The 27,911-nt window shown below is 45.0% G+C and overlaps 1 protein-coding gene across 7 annotated transcripts in view; it reads right to left on the minus strand.

Annotated features, from left to right (window-relative positions):
* Nucleotides 1-27,911, minus strand: part of LOC118094191 (signal transducer and activator of transcription 5B) — a 68,250-nt gene that overhangs the window by 22,944 nt on the left and 17,395 nt on the right. For 4 of the 7 annotated variants that reach the window (XM_060281456.1, XM_035134280.2, XM_035134277.2 and 1 more), the window contains one exon: nucleotides 3,535-3,630. The exons of the other annotated variants lie outside the window; for them this stretch is intronic. The gene's annotated coding sequence lies outside the window, so the exon portion shown is untranslated. The remainder of the gene's footprint in view (nucleotides 1-3,534; nucleotides 3,631-27,911) is intronic. 7 annotated transcript variants of the gene reach the window in all.

The following is a 27,911-nucleotide window of genomic DNA, read 5'->3' on the forward strand; positions in this document are numbered from 1 at the left end:
GACCTGGTGCAGTGACTGGGCCTGAATTGGGCCCAGTGCCATCACATGGTGGCTGTAGGGCCATTTATCTCAGCCCCTCACTGCAACAACCCACCCTGGGTCCCTCTGCTAGCTGCGGGAGTACTTCTATATACCTTTTCACCATGTTCAACAGGAGGAAGGGGGAGCTGTGTGCCAGAAAAGTGCCACTGGCGTCGCTCCCACAGGCAGAGGCCAGCAGGTCTGGGCAGAGGGAGACTTATGCGCAATTCGGCACGAAGGGGAATTGGGTTTGTGCCCTTGCAATATTATGAACAAGTACAAATAAATAAATAAAACTCCTACTAGTTTAAAGCTGATTAATACTAGTGTAGTTTAGCAATGACATTATAAGAGGTTTACAAAATTCTAAACACGGGAGGTGGGGGTGGGGAACAGATGGAGGAAAATCTCTTCCTCTCAAACACTTGGGATGTCATCTTGACATTGATCGATTGGATTGAAAAAGAAGTACTCCTTCATAAAACGCATAATCAACTTTAACGGAATTCGCTACCACAAGAGCCTTATTTGATTGTTTGAAGGACATAGGGAGGAATAAAGTGTGGAGAGGCTGCAGAGCCACCTGTGTCAAGCTGCTCTGCCTTGTTCCCCACCAGCTCCACCTCTACCCTTCATAGGAGCACTGGCTAGAGAATGAATGAACACAGAACATTGCCTTACACAAAGTCAGACCACTGGTCCAACTGGCTCAGTAATGCCTACACCGACCAGCAGTGGCTGTCAAGGGTTTCAGACAAAGGACTTTCCCAGCCCCGCCAGGAGATGCTGGGGATTGAACCCAAGGCCTTTCAAATGAAAAGATAATGCTCTACCACTGAGCTATGGCTTGTATAGAAGCTGATAATCCGAAGGAGGATTCTTCACGTTTTCAGCTGAACACACTTAGTAGAATCCTCTCCCCTGTGTGCTATTGGGGTTCCCAATCACAGAGAGGATTTGAAGAGTGTTCAGCCAAACATGCAAAAAAAAAGCCCCTTCCGACTTCCCCACACAATGCGTGATGGCTGGAGGTGGAACCAATGAGGAAGATTTTTGGGGGGCGGGAAGCAGGGCTGATGTGCATGGCCCCACAAAACATTTTTTCCTCCCATGTGTTCTTTGAATGCCCTGAGATTTTATGAAATGGGATCATGCAAATTCAAAGAGGTTAAGTTTATCAGTAAGCTATGAAGCTGTGACAGGCAGCTAAATGAAACACCCATGTACAAAGGCAGCGTGCATCAATATCAGGTGCCAGAGTGGGGGGGGGGGCAGAGTGAAGTTACAGAGACTTTCCAGGGGCTTATGGCTTGGCTGCTGTTAGAAGAATAATGCTGGGGGAATGAGCTGTTTGGTCTACAACAACTCCATTCTTCTGCAGATCCTGGGAGCTCACTTACAGTCAGACACATAACCCACAAGAACAAGAGTGTGATGATAGACGTGAGTTCTACCATTGGATCCATGGGTGCTATTTTGGGCGGTGAGACTTCCCAACTACTACAAGTTAGTGCCAGCTTCTATTTCAGCCCTGGGCCGCACTCAAGCATGGCAGTTTATTTTGGGCTGTTGGGTGTTCAAGTTGGTGTGTGCACTTTATAGCAGGAATAACAAATGCAAGCATAGGAAGGACAGATGGGGCGGAAAGGCCCATTATTATTATTTTTAAGCAAAGCTTTGCTCTGTCTCTTATGGATCCAAAGCCTGACAGGCCAGATTCAATGGCTGGAATCCTAGGAGATGATGCAATGGTAACTGAAAAGGAGGTGCAATGTGTGTGTTTGTGTAAGAGAGCAAGACCGAGACAGAACAGACTGGGCGATTACTGGCCACAAAAGCACACAACATACTACTGCTAGTTCAGAAATTTTAAAAATGCAAGCGTCTTTCATGCCAAAAGGCAGCCTGGGATAGAACAAGCTGGACTGACAAATGTGAAATGCACGACTAGTGTGACACACCTCTGCTTCCATTGTATCAACAGGGTGGAAATGGTAAATCAAGCAAATGTTTCTCTGTAGTGGAATCGCTGCCTTCTTTAGGCATACTTTGCATGCCATAGCTTAGCTGCAGTGCTGTGAACATATTCTGCCCAACAGAAGATGAACTCTGAACTTTACTCCCCACTGTGCATGACATACAGCCCCCTGGAAAATAAATTTATCCATGTTCCTACATGGACCTGCCTGGCCATTTATATTTCCCTTGGAGACCCTGCTCCATGCTCACACTCTAAAATGAGGTGGGCAATTACAGGAGACAAGGCCTTTCCAGTTGTGGCACCCCAGAAAACTCCCAGAGAAGTCTGCCTTATGCCATTATCGCCCCCCTACTCCAGCCTTAGCTAAACATCTTTTTATCTGCTCAGGAATGCTATTTCTGAGATCATTTTATTTTAATTTTACTAACTGCTTGGTGCAATTTCTTGATACAAGTTTTATTTTATTTATCATATTTTATGTTACATATATACCGCTCTGAAAGCAATGATTGAAGACCATATCTGTGTAGGTATGGATGGAAGAGATGGAAACTCCAAGCCTTCCCATTGCTCTGAAATGCCCCAATATGTGAGAATATACACTACACCAAGAACAGGCTTCATTTGATTGAATGCAAAAAGCGAATTATTCCAAGTTTTTCCCTAGCAAGATATGAGCCTGGCAAGGCTTAGAAAGTGGTACTTCCAATGCCATAGCCTTTTCCTCCCCTTTCAGCTCTGTAGGAATGCTCTGCTCCGGGTGACGGGGCCGAAGCGCGCCGGAGAAGCCTCGTCCCATCCCCGCCTTGTCGGGTGGTGGTGGGGGGAAGCGGAGGATCCAAAAAGCGCCCGCCGCGAACTGGCTTGGCGGCGGGGGGAAGAATCCACTTCTTCCCGCGCTGCAGCCTTTGTGTTCCGCTGGTCTCTGCCGGTTGCCCCTCACCGGCAGAGACCAGAGGAACACAAAGGGGAACGAGCTACAGCGCAGGAAGAAGGCAAAGGAAGATCAGCTGAGAGGCGGTGACAGCTGTCAGTGCCTCTCAGCTGATCTTCCTTTGCCTTCTTCCTGTGCTGCAGCTCGTTCCCCTTTCGCTAGAGGAATGCCCTGTAGGTTTTGTGATCGGAGGTTTTTATGGCCACGCTTCGCAAGACGAAGCGGCAGCCATAGAAAACCTCGTATTGCGAGGCAACCTCCTATCGCAAAACCTAGCGGAAAATTCGTCTAACAGGGCATTCTTCTAGCGAGGCACCACTGTACAGACTTTTATTGTATGCAGTTTCACCATATAAAAGAATTTCCCAGAATCCAACAGCGATGGCACAGGAACTGAAAAGGACATACAGTACAGCTCATACTTTTGATAGTCACTGTTGTGGATCACCAGCCGATTTGCACCACTTCAGCATGTCACATTTTTTTCACGCCTCACCGTTCTTCTTGCCTCTACACAGCCAACCAACCACCAATTACAGAAGCAAATCCCATGCACACTATTAAGCAAGGCCTACAATAGCAAGAGTAGTGTTCCCACCTTGCCTCTTGATGTGAAGGCTGGAGAACAGGGAATTGACAAGATCATAGAATTGTAGAGTTGGAAGGGACCTCGAGGGTCATCTAGTCCAACACCCTGCAAAGATGAAGAGAACAAAGCATTAGACCAGAGCTTTCCAAACTTTTCATATTGGTGATACACTTTTTTAAAAGACATGCATCAATTTGTGACATAGTAATTCAGTTTTACTAGCAAATTGGAGGTTAAACTCACTGCTTTCCAGTGCCAGGAGCATTTGCACAACACACCTACACACTACAGCCGGCACACTAACATGTCGCGACACATAGTTTGGAAAGCTCTGCATTAGAGGGAGAATCATGACCGCAAGGCAAAGGGGAAGGAAAAGAGCTACTCGCAAGGAGGAAGAGGGGCTGCAGTAGGGTCTGACAGAATCAGGGAGAGATCAGTTTTTTTTTAAAAAAAAAACCTAATAATTTTAAAAGCATGTTCAAATTAAGAAGAGATTCCAAAGCAAGGTTAAGAAACAAGGGAAATCCACTCAGCTGTTGCAGGATCAAGACTGAGCTTGCCAACGTCCTGATCCTTGGAGAAGAAAAATAAATCTTCTGGGCCATTATAGTGCTTCTCAGCTTCTGACAGGTTTAGTACTTTCGTCATGATGTGAAGGAAAACATACTCAGTGAAGTGTGATACCCAGCCCATTAATTGTATGAAGGCCACATGTGAAAGAGAAGGCCACATGTGAAAGAGAACTGAAAGAACTCTCATAGGTTTTCTGTGCTTGACCAACCAAATCCACATTGTTATACCACTGCTACCCTCCCATGACTGCTGTGCCTTTAAACGATGTGTTTGCAAAAAATAAATAAAAATAAGAATGTGGCACATGCAGATATACCCAGAGTTGAGATATGGTTGCACCTATACCACTGCTGTCTTCCATTTCTATATGATACCATCAGAACTTAATCCACAAGTGATATTGTTAGATAATGGTGGTAACTGTTTCGGTTCTGGCTCAGCTCTTTCAATGCTTATTAGATATACAGTCTCCCCGCCCCTCCTTGTCAGTCACCACCAGGCATCCCCAAACTTCGGTCCTCCAGATGTTTTGGACTGCAATTCCCATCATCCCTGACCACTGGTCCTCTTAGCTAGGGTTCATCGGAGTTGCAGGCTAAAACATCTGGAGGGCCGCAGTTTGGGGATGCCTGGTCACCACACACAGCTTGACAATTGGGGACACCCAAAAAGGGTAGCAAGCAGGCTCTTTACCTTGCTTAGCAACCTGCCCACAGGTTTGCCCCTGGAGCACCAGTGACTAAACACCATGGGTAGGCAAACTAAGGCCCGCGGGATGGTCCGGGATGGATCCAGCCCGCAGATGGTCCAGGAATCGCTGCATGGATCGACAGCACACACCTTCTTTCCTTCTCCCTCCCTCTCCCTCATACGGCAGCAGCGCCTCCTCCCTCCCTCCTCCTGGCTTCTCCCCACCCTGCCTAGAGGTGGAAGGGGGCTGGGCTTTATTGGAGCCAGCAGCAGCAGCAGCAGCACTTGAGTGGCCGCCATTTTAAGCAGCCCCTCTCTGGAGCCCTTTCACGCACCACTCATTGTCCCACTGCCCCCGCTGCCAGACCCTGCTGCTCGCAAGACAAAGGTAAGCAACCACTGGGGCTCGGGGTGCTCTTGCATCATTTGTCCCCCCCCCTCAAAATATAGTCTGGCCCCCCATGGTATTCAGCAGGGGTCAGCAAGCTTTGTCAGCAGGGGACCAGTCCACTGTTCCGGCCCCCTGCTGAAAAAATTTGCTGACCCCTGCTGAATAACATGGGGACAGGCCATTCTGATAACCTTCCTTCCCAGTCTCCTCAACCACAGGTTTCTCCACCTTTCACATTTACAACGTAATTGTTAGCCCTCTCATACTGCTACTCTCATAGGGGAAACCCATGCCTAATATGCTGTGGAAGCAAATGTGAGTCTGGGCTGGAAACTCTTTCTGGGAACGCTGTGCTGGGGGAAAACACACACACCAAGTTGTTCAGTTACACCAATTCACAGCAGTCACTGAAAGCAAAAGTAGCGAGCCTTGAGTCACGAGCCACAAAGTGACTCCAAACTGCAAAAAACAGGAAAACGAAACAAAGCTTTTAATATTGGAACATTACCAAAAGCAACAACCTACACCAAAGGAAAGTCCTCATTACCCCATAGAGAACTCAGCAATCGGTCCATGTATAGGGAAGGGTGTGTCAATGTGATCTATACTGAAAATGTTTCAGGGCTTAGAAACCCCAACAAGACTACTGTAGTACATGATTAAAAGCCATCCTGCGCCACAGGCAGTTTTACACAGGGAGAACTGTCACAGCCCTTAGTTCATCTATATGCCATTAGTTCATCTACAACTGTTGTCATATTTTGCCACAATTTTTGCCTGAATCCAGTTAATTCAGGACCAACCTGCACACGAACAAGTACATTTACAATCACTTTTTTTAAAAAAAGGGCACAGCAATGCCAGAACCACAGACATGTTTTTTTCTACGCAAAGTAGCAGAACAGCCCTCCTGCATGGAGATGAGGGTGACAAAAGATAACAAGGTGTGCCAGCCTTAAGTTGCACACATGCAGACAAAGTGTGCGGTGTGGTGACTTGGAGTCGGAGGGAAACAGTGCAAAGACATTGATCTAAGCTAGCGAAGATCTACCCTTTTAAGGCACAGAAGAACCCCCAGGTGATTGGAAGCCCTGTCTCTGAAATTGGGGACAGGTGAAATCTGAAGCCTCCCGGGTTCAAACTGCCCCCCCCCTTATGCTACCCTCTCCTGGTTCTATGGCTGTCTGGGACTGGAAAAACCGAAGATTTGTTGAGCACCAGGCAGAATAGTGGGTTACATTAGTAGGTCTTAAGTTTGCAAGCCTGAGCCAGATGGCTGTGAGAAACTAGTCTCATAGAAGCAACCTGGGCCCCAGTTCTTGCTGCTGCCGCCACTTCTCCAGCTGCCCCCTGACAGGAAGACGCAATTTCCTTCCAGAAAATCAGCTGCCTCTAGTAAACCAGCTTCCTCCCACTCAACGTTTAACAGAAACATTCACCCACATGCTTGTACTGCCTGGGAGACAAATGCACCATACTACAAACTTCTGGATTCGTTGTAACAAAGGACTGGATTCAGTTCAAATACATAGCAACTTCAAAACGTAGGGATAAACAAAAGTTACCCTGGGTACTATGTACCCAAGGAAAACCCGCCCCCCAAAAAAATACAAGAAAATGCAGATTTTGTACTTCACATAGACATAGCCATCCTGGTGAGCAGGGATGCCCTTTGGTTCTAGAGAAATGGACCTGGGCTTGGTTCCAGAGATATGCATGTGGGAGGTGGTCGGCAGATTACTTTCCTGTCTCCTGTGTTCCCCTGGCAGCCTTCCGAATCCGGTAAAAGACTCTTCTGATGGTTGGGGGGAACTCACCTGAATTGGGTGGGTTGTGGCAAGAGGGTTTTTGTGTGTGTTACAAATAAACAACTCGAGTGGAGCTCTCTCTTATGGGTGATAATTCCACATGATTTTTGGCATTCCCCTGTGTCTCATTTCCCCACAGAACAGCCAACCCCATTAAGAGAATTTTCAGAGGGGCTGGATAGGTCTCCTTTCAGTATCATTTCTCTAAAAGCCAATTACTATTGATGTTGTAGCCAATGTGGTCATTGGATTCCCATCTCCCCTTGTCAGTGTGGACAACCACAATGGAGGACACTCATGTTTGCTACCCCTGCTTAGATAAGAAAAAAATGGAGGACACCATACTCTGAAGTACCTGGCTTTAGTTGACTAATATGGACAGACAAAGGCAGTTATCCGTAACAGAACACAGGGTCTACAAACCCATTGCTGCACAATATGTCAAGTTCTTTTGTTTTTTGGAAGAAAGGCAAAAGGCCCAGTGCATCCGAAGAGGCTTTTTCGAAAGCAAACCCTGAAGAGGCTTTTCAAACTACCAGTCCCTAAGGATCAGGCTCAGTTCCAACAAAGCTGGAGGGCACTTGGTCACATCTCTGAAAGTTGTGAACTTCATCCTTATTAGTCAGTTCATCTGTACACAAGCCTTGATTCCACTGGGTAACTTAAGTAGACTAACTTTAGCTGAGATACGATTCCAACTACGCGATTTCATTCCCCCACAAAGTTTTAACAATGTGACTTGAATGATCACCACAACCTGGAAGGTTTGCAAATGAACCGGAAAGAGGAATGCAAATCTTGGGTGTTTGTTTATATATTTTAGCAAATGTATCCACCACCTTTCTATCCAAGATGTTCAAAGCAGAAAACATTGAATAATTTAAAATGAAACACACACATTAAAAAATAATAATGGAAACAGTGACTGATAATATAACAGATGTTAAGATCATTAAGAAGGGCACCAGACAGAAATCTCTGAGCAGCTATGTAAAGGAGAGCCAATGTGGTTAAGAATGTCAGTCTATGACTTCGTAGACCTGTGTTCAAGTCTCAACTTCGGCCACATAAAAGCTCACTGGGTGGTTTTGGGCCAGTTACTGTCTCTCAGCTTTACCCGAGGATAAAATGGGTTGGGTGGGTTGGGGTAGAACCATGTGTGCCTCCTTGGAGGAAAGATGAGGTATAATTAAAAATATAATAATAATTAATCTGGATTTCACCCCAGAAAAAAACTCTCTTCTGTATTCCAGCTGCACATTTATCTCATGCAGGCGGGATAAATGAAAGCCTCCTTGATTAAGCTTACTGGACATCAACTTCGTTGGACTGGTCATGTGGTTCTGATGCCTGGAAACAGCCAGGGGTTAATAAGGCAGTAACAACTTGACAAGTACTCTGAATATAAGTAATTTTGCTTATACTGTAGTAATTTTGCCAGGAAAAACAGCAGCAAGCTGCTTTGTTAGAAACCCATGGGGGACCCTAATCTCTATGTGTGCTGCCCTGTCAGTATAAACACCTTCAATTAAAGATGTACCCAGGCCTGATGTACTGAAGGCTCCCTACTGGATGTGGCAAACAACTATCAGCACAAACTAGAAGCTGGTAGAGTTTTATAAGCACTAGAATAATGGCAACTTAGCACCTGTATTTTATACTAACTGAAGTTTCCAGCAGGTTTCCAAAATGGTAGCCTCAGGAATAATGCATTACAGTGTCCAAGAGGTTCTCATATCCAAGAGAGAATGCAGCTGGCCCACCAGTCTCAGTTGATGAAAGACCCACCAGCTGGACTTCTGGTGACAAAGCTGGGGACACTTCCAGGGGAGTATGGTCCTGTCCTGAAATGCCTGAACACCATCTCCTTAAACAAATGAAGCACCTCTGTCCATAACACACCCATCTTCTCAGGACTGAGCTTCAGTTTATTAGCCCTGATCCAGCCCACTACAAATTCCAGGCTCCAGGCTCAGCACTTCCACCACCTCTTGATTCAGATACAAATGAGAAATGCAGAGTTGCTTGTATTGTGAATACTGATGACACCTCACCCCACTGCATTCAACAGTTTCATGCAGATGTTACAGGACATGGGAGAAGAAGATGGAACTCTGTGGGACCTCACAACATAAACGCCACAAGGCCCAGCACAACCAATGTGACTACGAAAGAACCGATAATAAGCAATTACTCCAACCGAATAGGGGAGGGATCACCCAAAACTCCATGCCACCAACTCTTTGAGAATCTACCCAGAAGGGCACTGTGGGTCAATGGCATCGAAAACAACTGAGAGGTGCTGGGGAATTATCAGGGCTCCACTCCCACTCCCAAGGCAGTTTCTGAGCCAAAACCAAACCAAAGCCATACTTGGCATATGTCCAGAAAATCAATCAATAATTCCTTGAGTTGCCCTGCTACCGCCCTTGCCCCAAAAAAGAGTATATGTGACCAGCTTATTACACTCCTGAAATGCAGAAGAATTTCTTCAGGAGCAACTTTGTTCAAGGGAGGCGTTAATTATACCCTGCTTTCAGATAGGCAACACCCTTTCTGGGATCATCAGCCATGATGGGTTGAGTAGGCACCCTCTCCATGCACCTTGCCCATATTCTCAGGCCACAGTAGCATTCATTCCCTTAAAACAGGATCAGATTACTGTATGCCCTTGATGTATTCATTTACTTTACTGCACAATATACAGTATTGCATTTGCAGTTTTCAATTGGATTCAAGCAATTTTTCAAGTGAAGTGTCTTGCAAAAAAAATAGCATGCTTGTGATAGCTGTGGGCTAAGACCAAGTATGTCCCAAATGTCTTGGAAACACTCCTGAGGGTAACACACTAAGAATGCAATGGTGGCAAAGTATTATTGTACACTGTCATCATTTCCCCAGAGTTTGTTTGTTGGTTTTATTTATTTATCCACAGATCACAGGGCAGTTCACAATACAGTAGGCAAAATCATACTCTCTTAGCTGTGTTCAACTGTATTCACATTAAGTTTAATGCCGCATGCTATCAATCTTCGTGTTTCATCATCCCTAGCTCTCTGGTAAAACAAGGTGCCAATTGGACCCTGCAAGAAAGTTTAGGTTCTACTGCATCAAATGCCCAGGTAACCTCCCCATCCAACCGTTTGGCTAGGGCAGGGATAGCCTATGTAGTGCCCTTCCATTAGTCAACATGGCAAGTAGGCAGGAATAATGGAGATGGAGCCCACAACATCTGAAGGGCATCGCACTGGATACCCCTTTAAGTAGGGTTCAAATAAGAGAGCCAGCCATACCAAGCGGAAACTCCAAAAGAGCCTCAAGTATCATCTAGAGTCCATTACCCTCCAGAAGTGAACAATATCAATAAGTTTGTCAGAGTTTTGTGTGATGAGTGAATTATTCCCTTTTGCCAGTCCTCAACTTTCTGACAATCAACTTCATTAGTTACTCTAGTATTACGAGACAGCGGGAAAAAGAATGCCTCTCTTCATTCATGTCAATAAACCAATTATATCCCCACCTTTTAGTCTTAATAACAAAACAACTAACAACACACACCAAGCCCTTGAGCCCTTCATCATAAGAACAGTGTGGAAAAGAACTAAGCCACAATCCTTGTACATCTGTACATAACGCAGACTACAAATATATTCATATTTAATTTTTGGCAGAGATTTATTCCTTCCCACAGCACAGCCCCAGACTATTAAAATCTCTCTCCAGCTGCCCTGACCCAGTTGTTATCTGCGCACTGCACCATCCTTCAAAAATTAAGAGGACTTAAGACAGTCATAACCTGGAGGATTAGTAGCCAATATGTAGCCCATAATAGCTCCTGCTAAATAAAGAGGGCACCAAGCTCTATCAGAGTGCTGCCTACCACAAGCTTGGGTCAGACAGAAAGAACTTGAAAGAAAGTGACACATTTCAGGGGGAGAGAAGGTTCCAAAGGAAACACACACATTTTTTATTTATGTTTTACGTTTATGAGGCCGAGGAAGGGAAAGGCCTCAGGAACAGCCTAGGCTCTCCAGCAACAGTATGCTGACTATAAGCAACGAAGAGAAATGTTGAATTCTAATTCTTAACAGCAAGGAAAACTTCTTACTGGAATAAGCTGCTGAAAGATTGTCCAGAGCCATACCTTCTCAGGTATTTTTTTATTTTAGTTTTTGACAGAAGGAACAAAAAATCTGCATCAGGTTTACCGTATATGCCGGCGTATAAGGCGACTGGGCATATAAGACGACCCCAAACTTTTTCAGTCAAAATATAGAGTTTGGGATATACTCGCAACTATGCAGGTTCAAAAACCCTTTCTTCCAATTCACAGCAATAAATAAAATGCAAGACAGAATAGGAGAGGGAAGCTTGGAGAATGATAGATTGTGGGAGCCACACCCTGTCAATCTCTTAGCTTTACAATGGAGTGATAGATGCCCTCTAAACAAGAGCAACTAGCAACATGAAAGATTGTGAAATAAGAGCCACTAGACACCAACAATTAACTGAAGAGATATATCAGTGTATTAGATAAGGCCTACCTTCAGAAGAGCAGGGGAGTTCATAGCAACACTAAGTATTCACAATTCACATCCCGACCCAGAAGTGCACCGGAAATAACGTTTGTGTGCTTGCGCAAACGTCATTTCCGGTGCACTTCCGGGTCGGGGGAGGCCCATGCGCACAAACGATTTTCAGTGCTTTTTTCCAACCCTGAAGCGCACTGCCGCGCCAGTAAGAGTGCATGCGCATGCGCACGGGCGCAAGCCCAAAGCCGGGTAAGTTTGGGGACCCCTGTTTTGAACCATGCCTAGTAACTGACCGTGTGTTTTCTAGATGCTCTCCTGCCTTCCTTGTGAGAGGAATAGGGCTGTGTAATAAACCGGTATTGAAATAACATTGTGATAAGCAGTTTGAACAAGGCAATATACCGGTGAACAAAAGGTGGGTATTTAACAGCTTCCCAGGGGGGTAGCTCAGCTGAATGGATACTTTGCAGGCACCAGTGTTTCCAGCTTTGTTTGCTCTAGTTCAGGGGTCCAAACTAAGGCCCGGGGCCCGGATGCGGCTCAATCGCCTTCTAAATCCGGCCCGCGGACGGTCCGGGAATCAGCATGTTTTTACATGAGTAGAATGTGTCCATTTATTTAAAATGCATCTCTGGGTTATTTGTGGGGCCTGCCTGGTTTTTTTTACATGAGTAGAATGAGTCCTTTTATTTAAAATGCATCTCTGGGATATTTATGGGGCACAGGAATTCGTTCATATTTTTTTCCAAAATACAGTCTGGCCCCACACAAGGTCTGAGGGACAGTGGACCGGCTCCCTGCTGAAAAAGTTTGCTGACCCCTGCTCTAGTTGATAAAAAGGGAGAGATTGGTGGGATGAGGGCTTGGGGGGGGGTGGAGGGGAGAAGATTTTGCTGGCTGCCTAATGCTGAGGTTAGGTACTATGGGAGGTTAGGTACTATGTGAAAATGATGGGGAGGGTGTTTTTCGGTAAGCAGTGCAAGCAAATGTGTGTCTACTCACAAGCAAGTACTACTGAATTAAATGACACTTACTCCTGGGAAAGTAGAAGTCAAGTTTAGTTGAACTCAGTGGGGCTTATGCATGTACAGATTCCACTAAGACCTCTTGACTAGAGGTCTAACTTGACTAGCAAATCACTTAAACTACCCTTAAATTAAGGGACGTGGGAGGCGCTGTGGGTTTAACCACAGAGCCTAGGGCTTGCCGATCAGAAGGTCGGCGGTTCGAATCCCCGCGACGGGGTGAGCTCCCGTTGCTCGGTCCCAGCTCCTGCCAACCTAGCAGTTCGAAACCACAACAAAGTGCAAGTAGATAAATAGGTACCACTACAGTGGGAAGGTAAACGGCGTTTCTGTGTGCTGCTCTGGTTCACCAGAAGCGGCTTTGTCATGCTGGCCACATGACCTGGAAGCTGTACGCCGGCTCCCTCGGCCCATAACGCGAGATGAGTGCCGCAATCCCAGAGTCGGTCACGACTGGACTTAATGGTCAGGGGTCCTTTTACCTTCACCTTTACCCTTAAATTAGTTGAAAATATATTAACGATATTATATGGAAGTTTATTTAATATTTTTATTAAATCTACTAGTTCTTTACATTTTAAGCCCCTCCACCAACACAGGGAGGCCCAGCAAGGTTCTCCGCCACCACCAATATATATCGTGATATATCAAGATATCGTGATTTTTAGCTGGTGATATATTGTGATGTTTAAAATCAGATATCGTCCAGCCCTAGAGAAGACAGGCCTTTAGGGACTGTTCTATCAAGACTGACAGAATCAGAGAGCTGAAAGAGATCCTAAGTAGTTTTTGTTTCTATTTATTTTAGGAGGCCTTTTAGGGCAAAGCTTTCTTAAGGCAACTTACATTGAACAAACAAAATGTATTTCATTTTTAAAAAAACAACCACATTAATCTAGACAAGAGAATCTCAAACTTGAAAGCTCCATTCAGGCGGTCAACAGAATGGTTAAGGAACAGCTGAAAATATTTGTACCTGACTGATTCCCCCTCCCCCCCCCCCTGTCCCCGATGGTGTTGATTGAGGCTGTTTTAACCAGGGTCAAATTATCAAACAGGCTAACAAGGTCATGGTCTATGGTACAACATTTTCATAATACTTGTGTTTGTCTTGACACTGATGCTGGTGCAGAAGAAAACATTATTTTATTTTTCTGCACATGTAACTCAGAAGCACATTCATATGGCTATTAAAACCATGAATTACAGGTCTGCTTTATATGCAGAAGAAGAAATGTTTATTAAGTGATCCAGAAGCATTCTCAGCTATTCTCAAATGGCCCATGTTTGTTTGTTTTTCAGAACTGGTCCTCAGTCATAATTGCTTGCCCTGAAAGATCAATAGATGTCTGCAGTGCAATACTTCCGCATGATTCATGCAAACAAGTCAAGCTACATTTCTCAAGGAAACAGTATATACTTGAAGAAGCTGGGCTGGCGGGGGGAACAGGGAGCACACAGTTTTCAGAACTTTCTGAAAATAAAACTTAAAAGCAAAAGGCTCACAAAACGATGGGGCCTTATGAACATATGAAGGTGAATTTCAGACTGATCCATCTAGCCAAGAATTGTCTACTTTGACAGTGGCTCTCTGGCAGAGATTTCCCTCATTACTTGCTACCTGTACAATTAAAATGGAGATGCCAGGAAGCCACTGTGCAACCTTCTTCAACCAAAACAGGTGGATCTAACAACCACTGATCTACCGGCCCTTTTCTCCATATTGGGGGTAGAAAGCAGAAGTATATTTGCATATTTTCCACTGGAAAATATGTTATGTATTTTTCTTTTGTATGTTTGTTCTCTTTATAATATAAAATCAATAAAATATAATAATAATAATAAAAAAGAAGTATATTTGCAATATTTAAATTTCTTAGCGGCTGTTTTGAGTTTTACCATCCTTGAGAGGTATAGCAAAGGAGCAATGTGTTGCCAAGTGACTGAAAAAACAACAACACGAGAATCCTAAAACTGGCACAAAATGCCATGGACCTGGGTAAGATACCCAACAGATGCCCGAGGCACCCAGACCATCACATGCTGATTGTACCTGAAGCGCTAGCAAAAGGGAAAAGCTGCAAATTATGAATAAAAGACAGCATTTTCAGTGCCTTGCGGAAAAACTACATACCTACTCAATCGAAACTGATACCTCAAGGAAAAACCACCAGTCTGCCCCTTACACCCATGAACAAATGAGGAAAAACTGTGCATTGAGATTTGTTTTAGGTGGGATTCCTCCTTGTGTCAAGTTACTGGCCTGGATGACCCATATTCTCCCTTCCAACCCTAGGAAATTACTGGCCTTAAAAGACAATGTTATGAGCTATACCCTCACATCTGAAAACAGTGTCACTTCTGTCAATGCTATTGGGCCAAACAGCATCAAAAAGAGATGTTTACAATTCCAAACACTGCCAGCTAGAGCAGCTGCGTTACTAAACTCCAGGGCTCAAGCCTCAGAAGGGGAAAGGTATTTTTGCTATCTCCGCAATGAGAGGCCAACGAAACCTTAATCCGACTGGGAGATTCCAGGTTAAACCTGCCCTTAATCTCCAACATAAGAACAAATCACTCTGGATAAAGCAGCATCTGTCTGCACACATACACTTAAAAATGTGTCATTTTGCAAATACTGACAGAAGGCAAAGATCCCAGCGTTTCTGAATATTTAATAAGTGCAAGGCGGGAGGAGCATTCTAGGTTCAAACAAACTTGGAAGGCCTTCCATCTCAGCAATGACAAATGTTTTCTGTATCATGCAACTCTTTAAAAAAAACCAAAAAACAAACAAACAGAGCAAGTGCAACTTGAACACTCTTTAAAAAAAATCAGCAACACTTGATGCAGACAATTTAAACCCTAGTTACAGGTAGGTAGCTGTGTTGGTCTGACGTAGTCAAAACAAAATAAAAAAAATCCTTCCAGCAGCACCTTAAAGACCAACTAAGTTTTTTATTTTGGAATGAGCTTTCGTGTGCATGCACACTTCTTCAGAGACGTTGGATTCTTATCTCATTATACATGATAAAGCGATCTTCAGCTATCTCACCCCTTGCTTTTTCATGCAAGACCACCTGCAGTTGTTTACAGTCGTCAACAGCTATCAGTCAGTCAATCACCCATTTCCACCACCCTTCTGAGTGATACCCCTCCCCACCCTTTCTCTACATATAAGCGTCTGGGGACTTCTGTTTCAGTGTATCTGAAGAAGTGTGCATGCACACGAAAGCTCATACCAAAATAAAAAAGTTTGTCTTTAAGGTGCTGCTGGAAGGAATTTAAACCCTGTAATGGGCTAGTGCTAGTGCAAGTTCAAAGCTACCTGGTTTTTGCGTAGGGTGTCTGGGAAACAGTGCAAGAGAGCTGGGAAAATCCCAGGCACCTTGCTTCCTTGATGTTTGATGTCAGTGTTTAGAAATGTGCAAAACCTATCCAGACTGTGCAGGAGCACCAGCTCCTAAAATAAAATGAAAAGCAACACATCGGGAACAAAAACGTACGGTATTTTCCAGACCTGCAGCAGAATCTTTTCCCATGGTAGCCCCATGACTCTGGAATTCATTGCCAGCTGACCTCCACTAAGCTAGTCCACTGCAGTTCTTAAGAAGGTCTTCAAATATTTGTTTTATATGGCAAATGCATGTGGGAATTTTTTTAAATTTTATTTTATGACTACAAGGCAAACAAGATGCTCCGCGATGAGCATCCCATTTCCTTCAGTGGCTCACTGTATGCCTCTGGGAAGGCCCACAAGCACAACCTGATCAAAGAAAACCTGCTTGCCATATAGGCAGGTAACCATCAAAAAATAGTTCCTGGACCAGCTTCTGCAACATGAGACCAAGGGTCCATTGGGGCCGTCTCCCTGACAGTTTGTGGCTCTAAGTCCCAGGCCATGTGGGAAAGGCTTATAGCAGGGGTCAGCAACCTTTTTCAGCCATGGGCCAGTCTACCATCCCTCAGACCATGTAGTAGGCCAGACTATATTGGGTGGTGCCCCACAAATAACCCAGAGATGCATTTTAAATAAAAGGACACATTCTACTCATGTAAAAACACACTGATTCCCAGACTGTCTGCGGGCCGGATTGAGAAGGCGATTGGGCTGCATCCAGCCCACGGGCCTTAGGTTGCCTACCCCGGGCTTATAGTAACTACTAACCACTTCAGCTTTGACTCAGTTTCTAGGATGTTTGCATGGTGAGAAGTTGCACTGTAAGCTCAATTCACAGAGGTGAAGGTCTCTCATGATACCCTTGGCGGTGAGGGGGGGGGTCCACATTGCAGGAGTTCCCATATCAATGGGTGCATCATCAGTCAGAAATCCAATAAACAGAAGTAAAAAGAGAAGCCCAAAAGTGGAGATGGAAAGCAGGCATGGAGCAATGGAAGGAATAAACTGTCATCCATGTCGCTCCTTCTTTAGCGAACATTTCGCTAACTGAGCAAATGTCAAGACTGCTGCTAGTTTGCAGAGAGCAAAACAAAGTCACTAACAAAGGAAACACCCTTCCCCAATGATGTTGTCACCGGGGGGGGGGGGGGCGGAATCTGTGGACATGAAATGTTGATAGTAAAAGCAGTTAGGACACATAACATGTGTACATGCATATCTGCAATAATAGTACGACCATTAACATATTCTTTTCTTGCATACAGAAAAGAAATCACTAGATCGGTGTGTGATTCAGCCTTTTTTAATCCAGCAAGGAGGGAGGAGCTCGCAAGTTTTTTCTCTGTCCTCTGGATCCCAGCAAGGCAACATGACCGTTTCAGCCCACGTTGCTGCGCCCCCCCCCCCAACTGACAGGAATAGTTGCACAATCAGTACGTGGCTTGTGTAGCCTGCAGGGCGGCATCCTGCTTTGAGTGCGGGAGTGTCCTGGCAAGGGGGTGGGCAGAAAGGTACCTGGCTTTCCCCAGGGACACTTTTCCTATCCTCGCAGTTATGTACTGCTCGGTAAATGGGGCTCCTTTGGCACCCTGTTCCACCCACAACAAAAATCAGTTTGCAACAAATGCACTTTCAGCGACGGGCTGGGGGGAGTTAACTTAGGTAGGGTTCTGAAGGGGAGGAAGCAGCAGTTAAAATTATCAAAAACACCCTTGTGTTGTCCTCTTTCAAGCCCTCTTGGCTTCTTGTGCAAAGAGGAAAGGAGAGGCATGAAGATGAGGACTGTCACAATCCGCGCACCCCAAAACAAATGTGACCTTTGCTGCCATCTGAATGCACTCCTCACCGTTCTCATGAGCACAAAAGGACTGCTGATGATGAAGGGACGCAAAAGGAGAACATAATGAGCGCAGCCGGAGCCTGCAGCCTGAGACGTCACCAAACACGCAAGCTTGGCAGTCAGGGAAGGTCACAGCTTTATTTAATTTTCAAAAACATCACAGCTATTCTGAATTGGTTTGGAGCATACTGCTTGTTTGTGTAAGATACAAAAATAGGCAAACATTTCATTGGCTTTCCGTATGCCATTCAACAGATAGCACTGGGCAAGCATGAAAAACACCCAGCTCTCCAAATCAACAATAGGGTGCTAAACATGAAAGCAATGTAGTTTTTTAAAAGGAGCAAATGCTCTCTACCATCCAAGACGTCACAAGAGTTCACCTAAAGCAACTTTGCTACTAACAAGCATGAATGTGAGAATGTTGAGGGAGAGAGTAAGAGACAGAGAGAGAGGAGAAAAAGAGTGTCTGCTAAACTTACCGACAATTGAATGAGGCAAGACCAATCCGTGACCATGTTACAGCAAGATTACAACATTGCACAGTGGGAAACTGTTATCATTGAGTTGGGAAACCGACCTACTTTGCCAAAGACACAAACGTCAAAGAGTAGGCTGTACATACATACAGCTGGGGAATATGCACAGCCAAGGTAGCAGATTAAATAGCTCCTTCGAGGTTTTGCAAGCAAACAGAGGGCACTTGCTGTTCCACTGTCTGGGCCAGTCAGATGGGTGAATCCTGTTTTATCAGCAGCTTGAGCCCAGCCATATCATCCAGGAAGTGGTGCTCACAAAGAGCCACCCCCAGCACAGCAGGGAAGAACAGTTAAAGGCAACGCACCTTCTATCAACAGTTCATGGCTGCCCTGGCGCAAGTAACCAAGCTTTTAGTGAAAGCACACCACAATACTTACTGTACTCTCTCTTGCGAAGCAGCATTCCCTTAGACACCCTCAAAAACACATGTACACATTCCTCCCCCCCCCCTACAAGGGCTACAAATGGATTGGGGAAAATATAGGGAGGGTTAGAAAAGTTAAAGAAGCATAAACTAAATGCCAGTATTGATAATTTTTAAGGAAACAATTTGAAAAATCGCTTTCTGTAAAACAACATTAATACTGATTAAACAACATTGGAAAAGAGGAAAACCATTCATTCCTGCATATTCCCACTCAAGAATGTTGTCTTAATGGAAACTTCTGGAGCAAAGGCTCCAAATGTCTGGGTTTCTCATTATTTTCCTTTTTCTGGATTTGGTTTCAACACAATACATTACTCAGGCCATCTCTGGAGGCAACTAAAAATCACAAGGAATTACTGCCCAGCTCGGAAGCCATGGAGTCAAATGAATATTTCTGTACTGAGCAGAACTCAGTTATGAGAAATACCCTCCCACCCAGGGTATGATGATGATTGTCAAGCCCCGACATGGAAGTGAAAAATTTCCTGATAAAAACAGTTCAAGTTTTGTTATTACACAAAGACACACACATGGGAAATCCCTGGCATAAACAAATACTTCATTGCTCATTTACAGCAAATGCAATTTACCTCTGCCTGGAGAACTGCTAAGGGCAAAATTTGAGTTCTGTGCACACAAAACCTTTATTATGGAGAGAAGTCACAACAAGGTGTAGATGACCGTGCATAGTGTACATACTGGAAGTTTCCTACCATTGGGCAGAGTGATATGACCACCTTAGGCAGCTGATTCAGTGTGTCAAAAAAGGGCAGCAAATTGTTATGACTCATAGAATCATAGCACTGTAAAGTTGGAAGAGACCAAGAGGTCCAACCCAGGAATCTTTAATTGCCATGTATCAGGAGTGAAACACCTTTGGCCCTCCAAACATTGCTGGACTCCCAACTCCCAATCACCCTTGGACAACTGGTCTTGCTGGCTGGGCCTGATGAGAGTTGGAGTCCAACTACATCTGAAGATCCACAGGTACCCCACTCTTGTTTTTACTGCCAATGAGGTGGAAGAGGCACTTGTGGGATCTGCTGCCTCAGATACCAAAATAACTCAGCTGCCCTTGGCTGCTATATACCTTGGCTGGGGGTGTGGGAGAACCATTTCCTACTCCAGCTAAGGCAACAAAGTTTCTTGGTGAGTATTCTTGGAGCAAGGGTTCATTTGATCAGATGCAGGAAAGTCATACAGGCAGACCTCCCCCCCCCAAAAAAAATTTTATGTACAGTCGTGTATACATGCATCGCTTTGATCCCAGGAGTGATCCAGAAATGTCATAAAGTCATCACTGAAACGTCACTAAAAGGGCAGGACGGGTGTTTGCAGGCTTTTTCAATTACACACGATTTCACCAACGCACGTGGTGCCTCTGGGCATAACCCCGTGCGTAAACAGAAATCCATCTGTGTAGACAAGACTAAGATCGGGCAAGTGGCAGGCCAGAGGCCCAAACCAACATTCCTGTACTCTACCTTCTTTCCATATTGCCCTATCACTTACTGTTCACACTGGTAGCTGAGCAATGTGTTTTTGAAGCTTCAAGTATTAGGCACAGGAATGGAACAACTTCTCATGCGTCTGGATCCCCACGCTCTTAAAACCACACACAACTGAAATTTAACTCACTGGCACCCACACACGGGATACACACACACACAGAGAGGGGGGGCAGGCATCAGCGCGATTCCCACACTTCTAATACATTTCCTTCACATCATACCATTTGCAAACGGTAATTAAAGTTGAAACCAAATATCATTTTCCTGGCAGTAAAGCTCCAGTGAATTCAACGGAGCTTACATCCAAGTAGACACGCATAGGATTTCACTGTGCATAAGAAAGGAGTACAGTATCTGTGGCCCTCCATACATTGTTGGAATCACTCCCATCAGCTCCAGCCAGCATAAACAATGGTTTGGGAGTTTTAGGTCCAACATCTGGAAGGCCATGGGTCCTCCATCCCTGAATTAAGATAGTATACTAGTAAAGGAAAACAATAAATCAGGGGCACACCACTGAGACGACCTTATATGGGGGGGGGAACCATACAAATGACATCACAAACTAGAGAAGTCCTGGGGAACCTGAGGCCCTCCAGATGTTGCTAAACTACAACTTCCAACACCCTTGACCATTGTTGGCTGAAGCTGGTTGAAAGGAGTTAAGAGTCCAAAAACACAAACAAAGCCACTGTTTCTCCATACTTTATGAACAGGCTCCTCCTTGTTAAAATGAGAAACAAAACTGATCTCAAGTAGGTACATTTTTAAAGCCTCATATCCATACCCTCTCTAGCAAAGGAAAGGGTTTGGGCTAAGTGCTGTCAAGGTCCAAATTCCGTACAATAAGCAGGCACAGAAAATTTGACTAGTTAAACGGTCAAAAACTGAAGAAAGACACTGAATGAAAAACATAGCTGAATACATGGTGTATTCAGAAAGGAGGGGGGGGGGGAGAAAAAGATTTCTACAACAATTTTAAAGTGTCTGTTTCAGCAGAAGTCTACCAAAGTTTGCAGAAAAAATTATTCTTATTGTTTTATCCTGAATTCAGCCTTTTCTGTCTTCAAGCCCTTTGTATGTTTAGTAATGGTTCCCTTCTAAAATGTTCTGCACATTAGTACAGCTCATAAATCACTTGCAGTAAGTCATTTCCATCCTCAAGGTTAGGGGAGGGGACCTGTGGGTTACAATACATTGTTGGACTACACCTTCCTTCAACGCTGACCACTGGACATGATGGCTAGGACTGATGCGGGTTGTACACAGGCGCCCCATCTCCGCTCCAGCTAGTCAGCCTTCCTCCAAGTCCCTGTCTCTCTAAATACTCATGTCTCAAAATACCCATCTAACCAGCATCGGAGAGTGTTTTCCCCTCTAGACATACCCTCCCCTTGGTCACCTTAGGTTACTGTTTGCATTTATAACCTCGACAATGAGACCCATTATCTGCCTCATTTGAGCTCTTATACCTAGCTTCCCTCTCCACCTATCAGCCATCAAATCTTGAGCTTGTTACTGATAGATTGGTAACTATAAATAGGCAAAAAATAGTCCTTTGTCTGTCTCCTGTCCTGTCACCTACAGGCTTTCTGCCCCTGGACAATGGTTCTGCACTGTCACGAGATGTTCACAAACATTCTAACTGTTCAGTGAGTGTCATAAACAGAATGTTGACAAATAATAAGGCTTGCTGTGGATAGAAGTGAAAAGTTAGCTTGTTTGGGAAAAAGTGATAATGAAGGGCCAAAGGACAGGTGGAACTATGTGCTGCCAGCAGGAAGGAAAGAGACAGAATTCTGGGAAGATACAAGGAAGACAGAAGCCACACAACTGAAGAAAAAAGGGCAGCAGGCTGAGCGAAAGACATTGAAAACATTTGAAAGTGTGGAGACAGAAGACTGAGATAAAGAACAGCTAAGCAGAGTGAGGGGCTAGGGTGAAATAGCTTGTGCAGCCTAAGCACAATAGGAGCTCCAAGTGGTTGGCAAAAGGGGAAAGTATAAGGACAAAAAAACTTTTAAGCTAGGAGCTGAGGAGAAGGGAAAAGACAAAGGCTGAAGGTCACATATCAAACGGAAATAACCAGCCAAGTGTTCAGCTGCAGGTTTTTAAGGTACTTAGAATTAGTTTATTTAGCTATTTTAAACCCAGAAGCAAGCTAGGAAATAATGAAAGAAAGTATTAAAATACAAACATAGTATTACCACTTATAGCTTTTTATAATGAGAACATTTTTTTCAAAGAACATACAATTACAACAGAAAATGCCTATTGCCTTGTCAAGCCAAGTAAAATTGGGCCCCACACTGCGATATAATAATCTAGGAGGCTGTGTTCTTCTACTTCCTATGCCGTATGAACAGGCAAGAACAACAATTCCCTCATCATTTTAACACTCACAGGAGAGCAGTAACCATCTTTCCAATTACAGGTAGGTAGCCGTGTTGGTCTGGCATAGTCGAAACAAAATGATTTTTTTTCTTTTTTCTTTCCAATGACAGGGAATTTAAAAGTAATGTTAGCTCCCCCTACCTGCAAAACAGAATTATCTATGGCAGAGATGGGGAACCTATGACCTTCCATCATACCTGTTGCTCCCATCAGTTCTAGCCAGGGTGGCCAACAGTCAAGAGATAATGGAAGTTGTAGTCATAGAATAATAGAATCCTAGTCCAGCAATCTCTGCAGAGGTACGTGTTCCCCACTCCTGATCTATGGTCTTCAGAGTCTGGGAAGTAAGGCTCATGCTTGTGGCCACATATGACAGTCTCTGCCAAATGGTGCCCTCTAGTCCTTTTGAACCACAACCCCCAGCATTCCAGATCACTGGCCATGGTAGGTAAGGCTGATGCAGATTGGGAGTTCAACAACATCTGAAGGGCACCAGATTGGGGAAGGCTAATATGATGCATTCCTTTTCCCCCACCACCTTCATGCCTTAAGCTGTATCCTCATGTTGGCCCAATAAGTTTCTTCCTTCAGGTAAAACCTTTCCTGAGCAGTGTTAGAAACTGAGACATGAAAGCTAGGAGCTAAATGGCACCTTAAACCTAGGTTATGGGCGCAACAACGGAATGTCTGAGCGCACTTTTTTAATATATAACAAGAATACAAAGCTGAAAATGAATGAACTGCAGCTAAAATATTATGTTCATTTTTCGTATGGTCTAATCCTTCCCCTGCCCACCTCCCTAATATTCTTAAAAGGGTCTCTTCTCCAGTCTTCAGGGAGTAGCTGGAAGTGGGGAGGCAGAAAAAGATCCTCTTTTTCTTCCACTTTGCAGTTTTAACCTGAAATCTTAGGTGCAGTACTGCACCCAGAGCTCAGAAACTGGTTGCGCTAATGAAATTCCCTGTCACAAAATGCGCCTAGAATAATGGGAGTTTTGAACGCTGCTCCTGAGCCACTGTATATTTAACCTGTCTCTGGTAGCAGAAAACATGCTTTGCATTCATAAGAACAAAAGTTCAGAATCCCTGCCATCTCCAGTTAAAGCAGGGATGAGGAGCTTGTGGCCTCCATATGTTTTTGGACAACAGAGAGAGATAAACTGTTGTCCAACAACATCTGGAGAGCTGCAGATTACCCATCTCTCTCTGTGTGTGTTTGTTTGTTTATGTCATTTACATACAATTTTGTCATTAAAGGCTCTCAGGCACAAGAGGCAGGGGGAAAAAATCTACCAAAGACGTTGGAGAGTTGTTGACAGTCAGAGGGAAAAAAATACTGGACAAGATAGTCCAGTGTTCTGGCTCAGTATAAGGCAAGTGGATACATCTCTCACTTTATAATCTTTCCGCCTAAACCTTGTGCTGCCCATCAATTGTAGACTGGGAGCTTTCCAAGCAAAAATAATGCTAGTTCTGTGCTCTACACAGCATCTAGAAACATTACAGTCGTACCTTGGAAGTCAAACGGAATCTGTTCCAGAAGTCCATTTGAGTTCTGAAACATTCGGAAACCAAAGCGCGACTTCTGATTGGCTGCAGGAAGCCCCGTTCGACTTCCAAAAATAAGTTCGCAAACTGGAACAGTAATTTCCGGGTTTGCGGCGTTCGGGAGCCAAAACGTTCAAGAACTAAGCTGTTCAAAAACCAAGGTACGACTGTACTTGTGTTAGAGAACATTGCTAGCTGTTATAGATGTGAGATATGGGGCCATAATGTCAGTTCAACACACATACACATACCCCAGATCTGCATAAATTTAAGGGGAATATCAAAATTCTGCAGAAAGGCAACCCAAAATCTACAACTTAAATAATTTATGCAGATGTGCTCACAGGCCTGTCCAGGGGCGTAGCCAGGATGAAAATCAGGGGGGGCAAGGGGCGAGGGGCGGGGCCAAGGGGCGGGGCCACATCGGAGCAGCCCGATTTCGGGCTGCTCCGACTCCCTCCTCCCCCTCCGCGATCGGCAGGGACGAGGGGGAGCCAGGATCAGCCCGAAATCGGGCTGCTCCGACTCCCTTCTCCCCCTCCGCGATCGGCAGGGACGAGGGGGAGCCAGGATCAGCCCGAAATCGGGCTGCTCCGACTCCCTCCTCCCCCTCCGCGATCGGCAGGGACGAGGGGGAGCCAGGATCAGCCCGAAATCGGGCTGCTCCGACTCCCTCCTCCCCCTCCGCGATCGGAAGGGACGAGGAGGAGCCAGGATCAGCCCGAAATCGGGCTGCTCCGACTCCCTCCTCCCCCTCCGCGATCGGCAGGGGCGAGGGGAACCAGGATCAGCCCGAAATCGGGCTGCTCCGATCCCCTCCTCCCCCTCTGCAATCGCTGGGGCAGGTGGAGGGAAAGCCCCAGAGCCGCGCAAAGCGGTTGCCTGGCTTTCCCTCCGCCCGCCCCACAGCCAGCCGGCTAGAAGGGACGTCTCCCTTCTCCCTTGCTGGCTGTGGGGCGGAGGGAGGGAAAGCCAGCCAAACGCTTTGCGCGGCTCTGGTGCTTTCCCTCCGCCCGCCCCACAGCCAGCCAGGGAGAAGGGAGACGGCACCGGGCGGGCAGTGGGGCAGGCTGGCCAGCGGCCCTGCTTCTAGGGGGGGCAATTGCCCCCTCCTGCCCCCCCTGCCTACGCCCATGGGCCTGTCTGCCTACTTGTTCTAATGGCCATTGAAAAGGGCAAGAAACATTGTAGGGCAACTAAAAGTCTCCAGGACCAAAGGAGATTTGGGTCTTTTGAGATTTCATTACTGATCATTACTCTTCAAGTTTATCACTGTGATTCATAGGATGCTGAATTCTGTGTCTAAAACAGATACCATCTAGCAGCAGATGGTCTGATGGTGGACGTACAGCTTTATGCACTTGGCATAATAATAGTAATACGGTAATTAAAAGGGGGCAGACGTCTGGGAGAAAAGTATTTCGCAATCCCACCCACCATTGAACCCATTGCGTTTTGAGTGTATGCGATTTTGGCTTTACGTGCTATCGCCAGAACATAATCCCAGTGTAAACTGAGAGTCACCTGTACAGAATATACACTACCCAGATCAAAGTGAACTATAAGCAGGAAAGTCCAGAGTGTATATGTCAAAGGGACTTGAAGTAAATAAAGTAAGTTCTGAAACAAACTTTCCACGATGCCGCAAGCAATAAAGCAGTACCATCAACCAGGAGAGAGCAAATTCTCCTAGTCCAGAGATCTGAAGATTTGAGGGGGGAATGGGGGAACCCCTCAAATTCCCCTTGAGGACCCCCCCCAAAAAAAAAACCTGGGGGGGGGGTTTTCCCATACGTTCACATATTTACTGCAGCGCATAGACAACGGGTGGTATTCAACTAAGTTTCACTCAGAGTAGACTTAAGTTAGGTTCATTCATTTCAATAGGTCTACTCTAGAGTAAGACATAGCTGAGTAACACCCACTCTCTCCAGAAATACACAGCAGCAAGACTCAGTCTACAAGATATAAACAATAAGGGAACTGCAAAGCATATCCATCTCTGCCTACGCTGTGCATCATAATTCCTTCCATTTCCAAAATTCAGACTGTGTATCATTTGCTTATGTAGCCAAAAAGGCACATCCCATGCAGGTTTGGTAAAAACCCCTAGGTTTGCAGAGATACAAAATATTTTTAGGTGGGATAAAACCCAAACTGACAATGGGCATGAAATGCTGACTGGTTGTTTGGAAGCAGGGAGAATGAAATGGCAGGAATCCTCAACAGCAGTACACCACACTGGATTTTCTGTTGCTGCCCTGGACTTCTGGAGGAAGGGCAGGATATAGATGGATTAAATAATATTAAGTGTAAACAAGATTTCTAACCCGGTTTCCACCACAAGGTCCCAGGGCTGGTTACAACAACGCAGTGATACAATTTAAAATGAGATAAAGAATTTAAGTAAGAAACCAATGCAGTTTAAATAAGAAAATACAGTAAGAGTGACTTCAAAATCCGATGACCAATGACAGCTATAAGGTGAAGAAAAGTACACACCTCTTTGGGAAGAGAATTCCACAATTTCAGGGCTGTCAATATGAATGGCCTGATTTTTATTAAATTTTTCAATAATAGAGCAGTTAAGTACCAAACACAAAAGATTTGTTCTAAGGAAGACACAAGTCTCTTTCCTTAGCACCCTAGAACCTAACACCCTAGAACACAAACATATAAACAACAGCCAATGTGAAAGAAAAGGAAAAGGAAAATAACCCACACACACACCACCAAAAAAAAAGCCAAACTCTGTAAAGGTTCCAAAAGTTAAAGGTAAAGGGACCCCTGACCATTAGGTCCAGTTGTGACCGACTCTGGGGTTGCAGCGCTCATCTCGCGTTATTGGCCGAGGGAGCCAGCATATAGCTTCCAGGTCATGTGGCCAGCATGACAAAGCCACTTCTGGCGAACCAGAGCAGCGCACGGAAACGCCGTTTACCTTACCTATTTATCTACCTGCACTTTGATGTGCTTTTATACTGCTAGGTTGGCAGGCGCAGGGACCGAGCAATGGGAGCTCACCCCGCCGCAGAGATTCGAACCGCCGACCTTCTGATCGGCTAGCCCTAGGCTCTGTGGTTTAACCCACAGTTAGAGAATGGCTTTAAACATCAAAGTAAGTACCTTGAATTGGGCCAAGAAATGAAACTGCAAACAATGCAGTTTGTTTTAACACAGAGCTTATGCGAGTTCTAAATGGAACACCAGCCAGTAAACAGGCTGTTGCATTTTGATCAGTTGAAGTTTCTGAGTCATCTTTTGCTGCAAGTTCCACTTGTAAATTCCAATCAAATTCAATAACGATGAATGAAAGAGTGAAAAAGAATGTAAAACAACTTTGCAAACTTTAAATCTGAGGGCAAAGCTACATTGCACAGGGCATCTACAACTTGATCTCCCAAGATTTGCATTTTTACTGAAAAGCAACCACATTCAAGAGGTGTGTGTATGAATTTCATCAGAGCAGTGGAGCTGTGGGGTATTTAATTCTTCTGTGCTGTTTTCCCAATTTACATTCTTGGCTGCACTCTCAAATCTGGGTTATCTTTAGGATCTGGGGGTGGGTGGGTATTTAAATAAGTAAAATGGCACCTGTATAGCTATATAGCTGTTTTGATAACTTTTCTTATCTGTACATGACAAGCTGTGCCTTAAAGCCCCCTCTTCTGCATAATATTAAAGAGATAGGAGTCCCTGTCTCC

Source organism: Zootoca vivipara, chromosome 13 (assembly GCF_963506605.1).
Source record: "Zootoca vivipara chromosome 13, rZooViv1.1, whole genome shotgun sequence".
Lineage (NCBI taxonomy): Eukaryota > Metazoa > Chordata > Lepidosauria > Squamata > Lacertidae > Zootoca > Zootoca vivipara.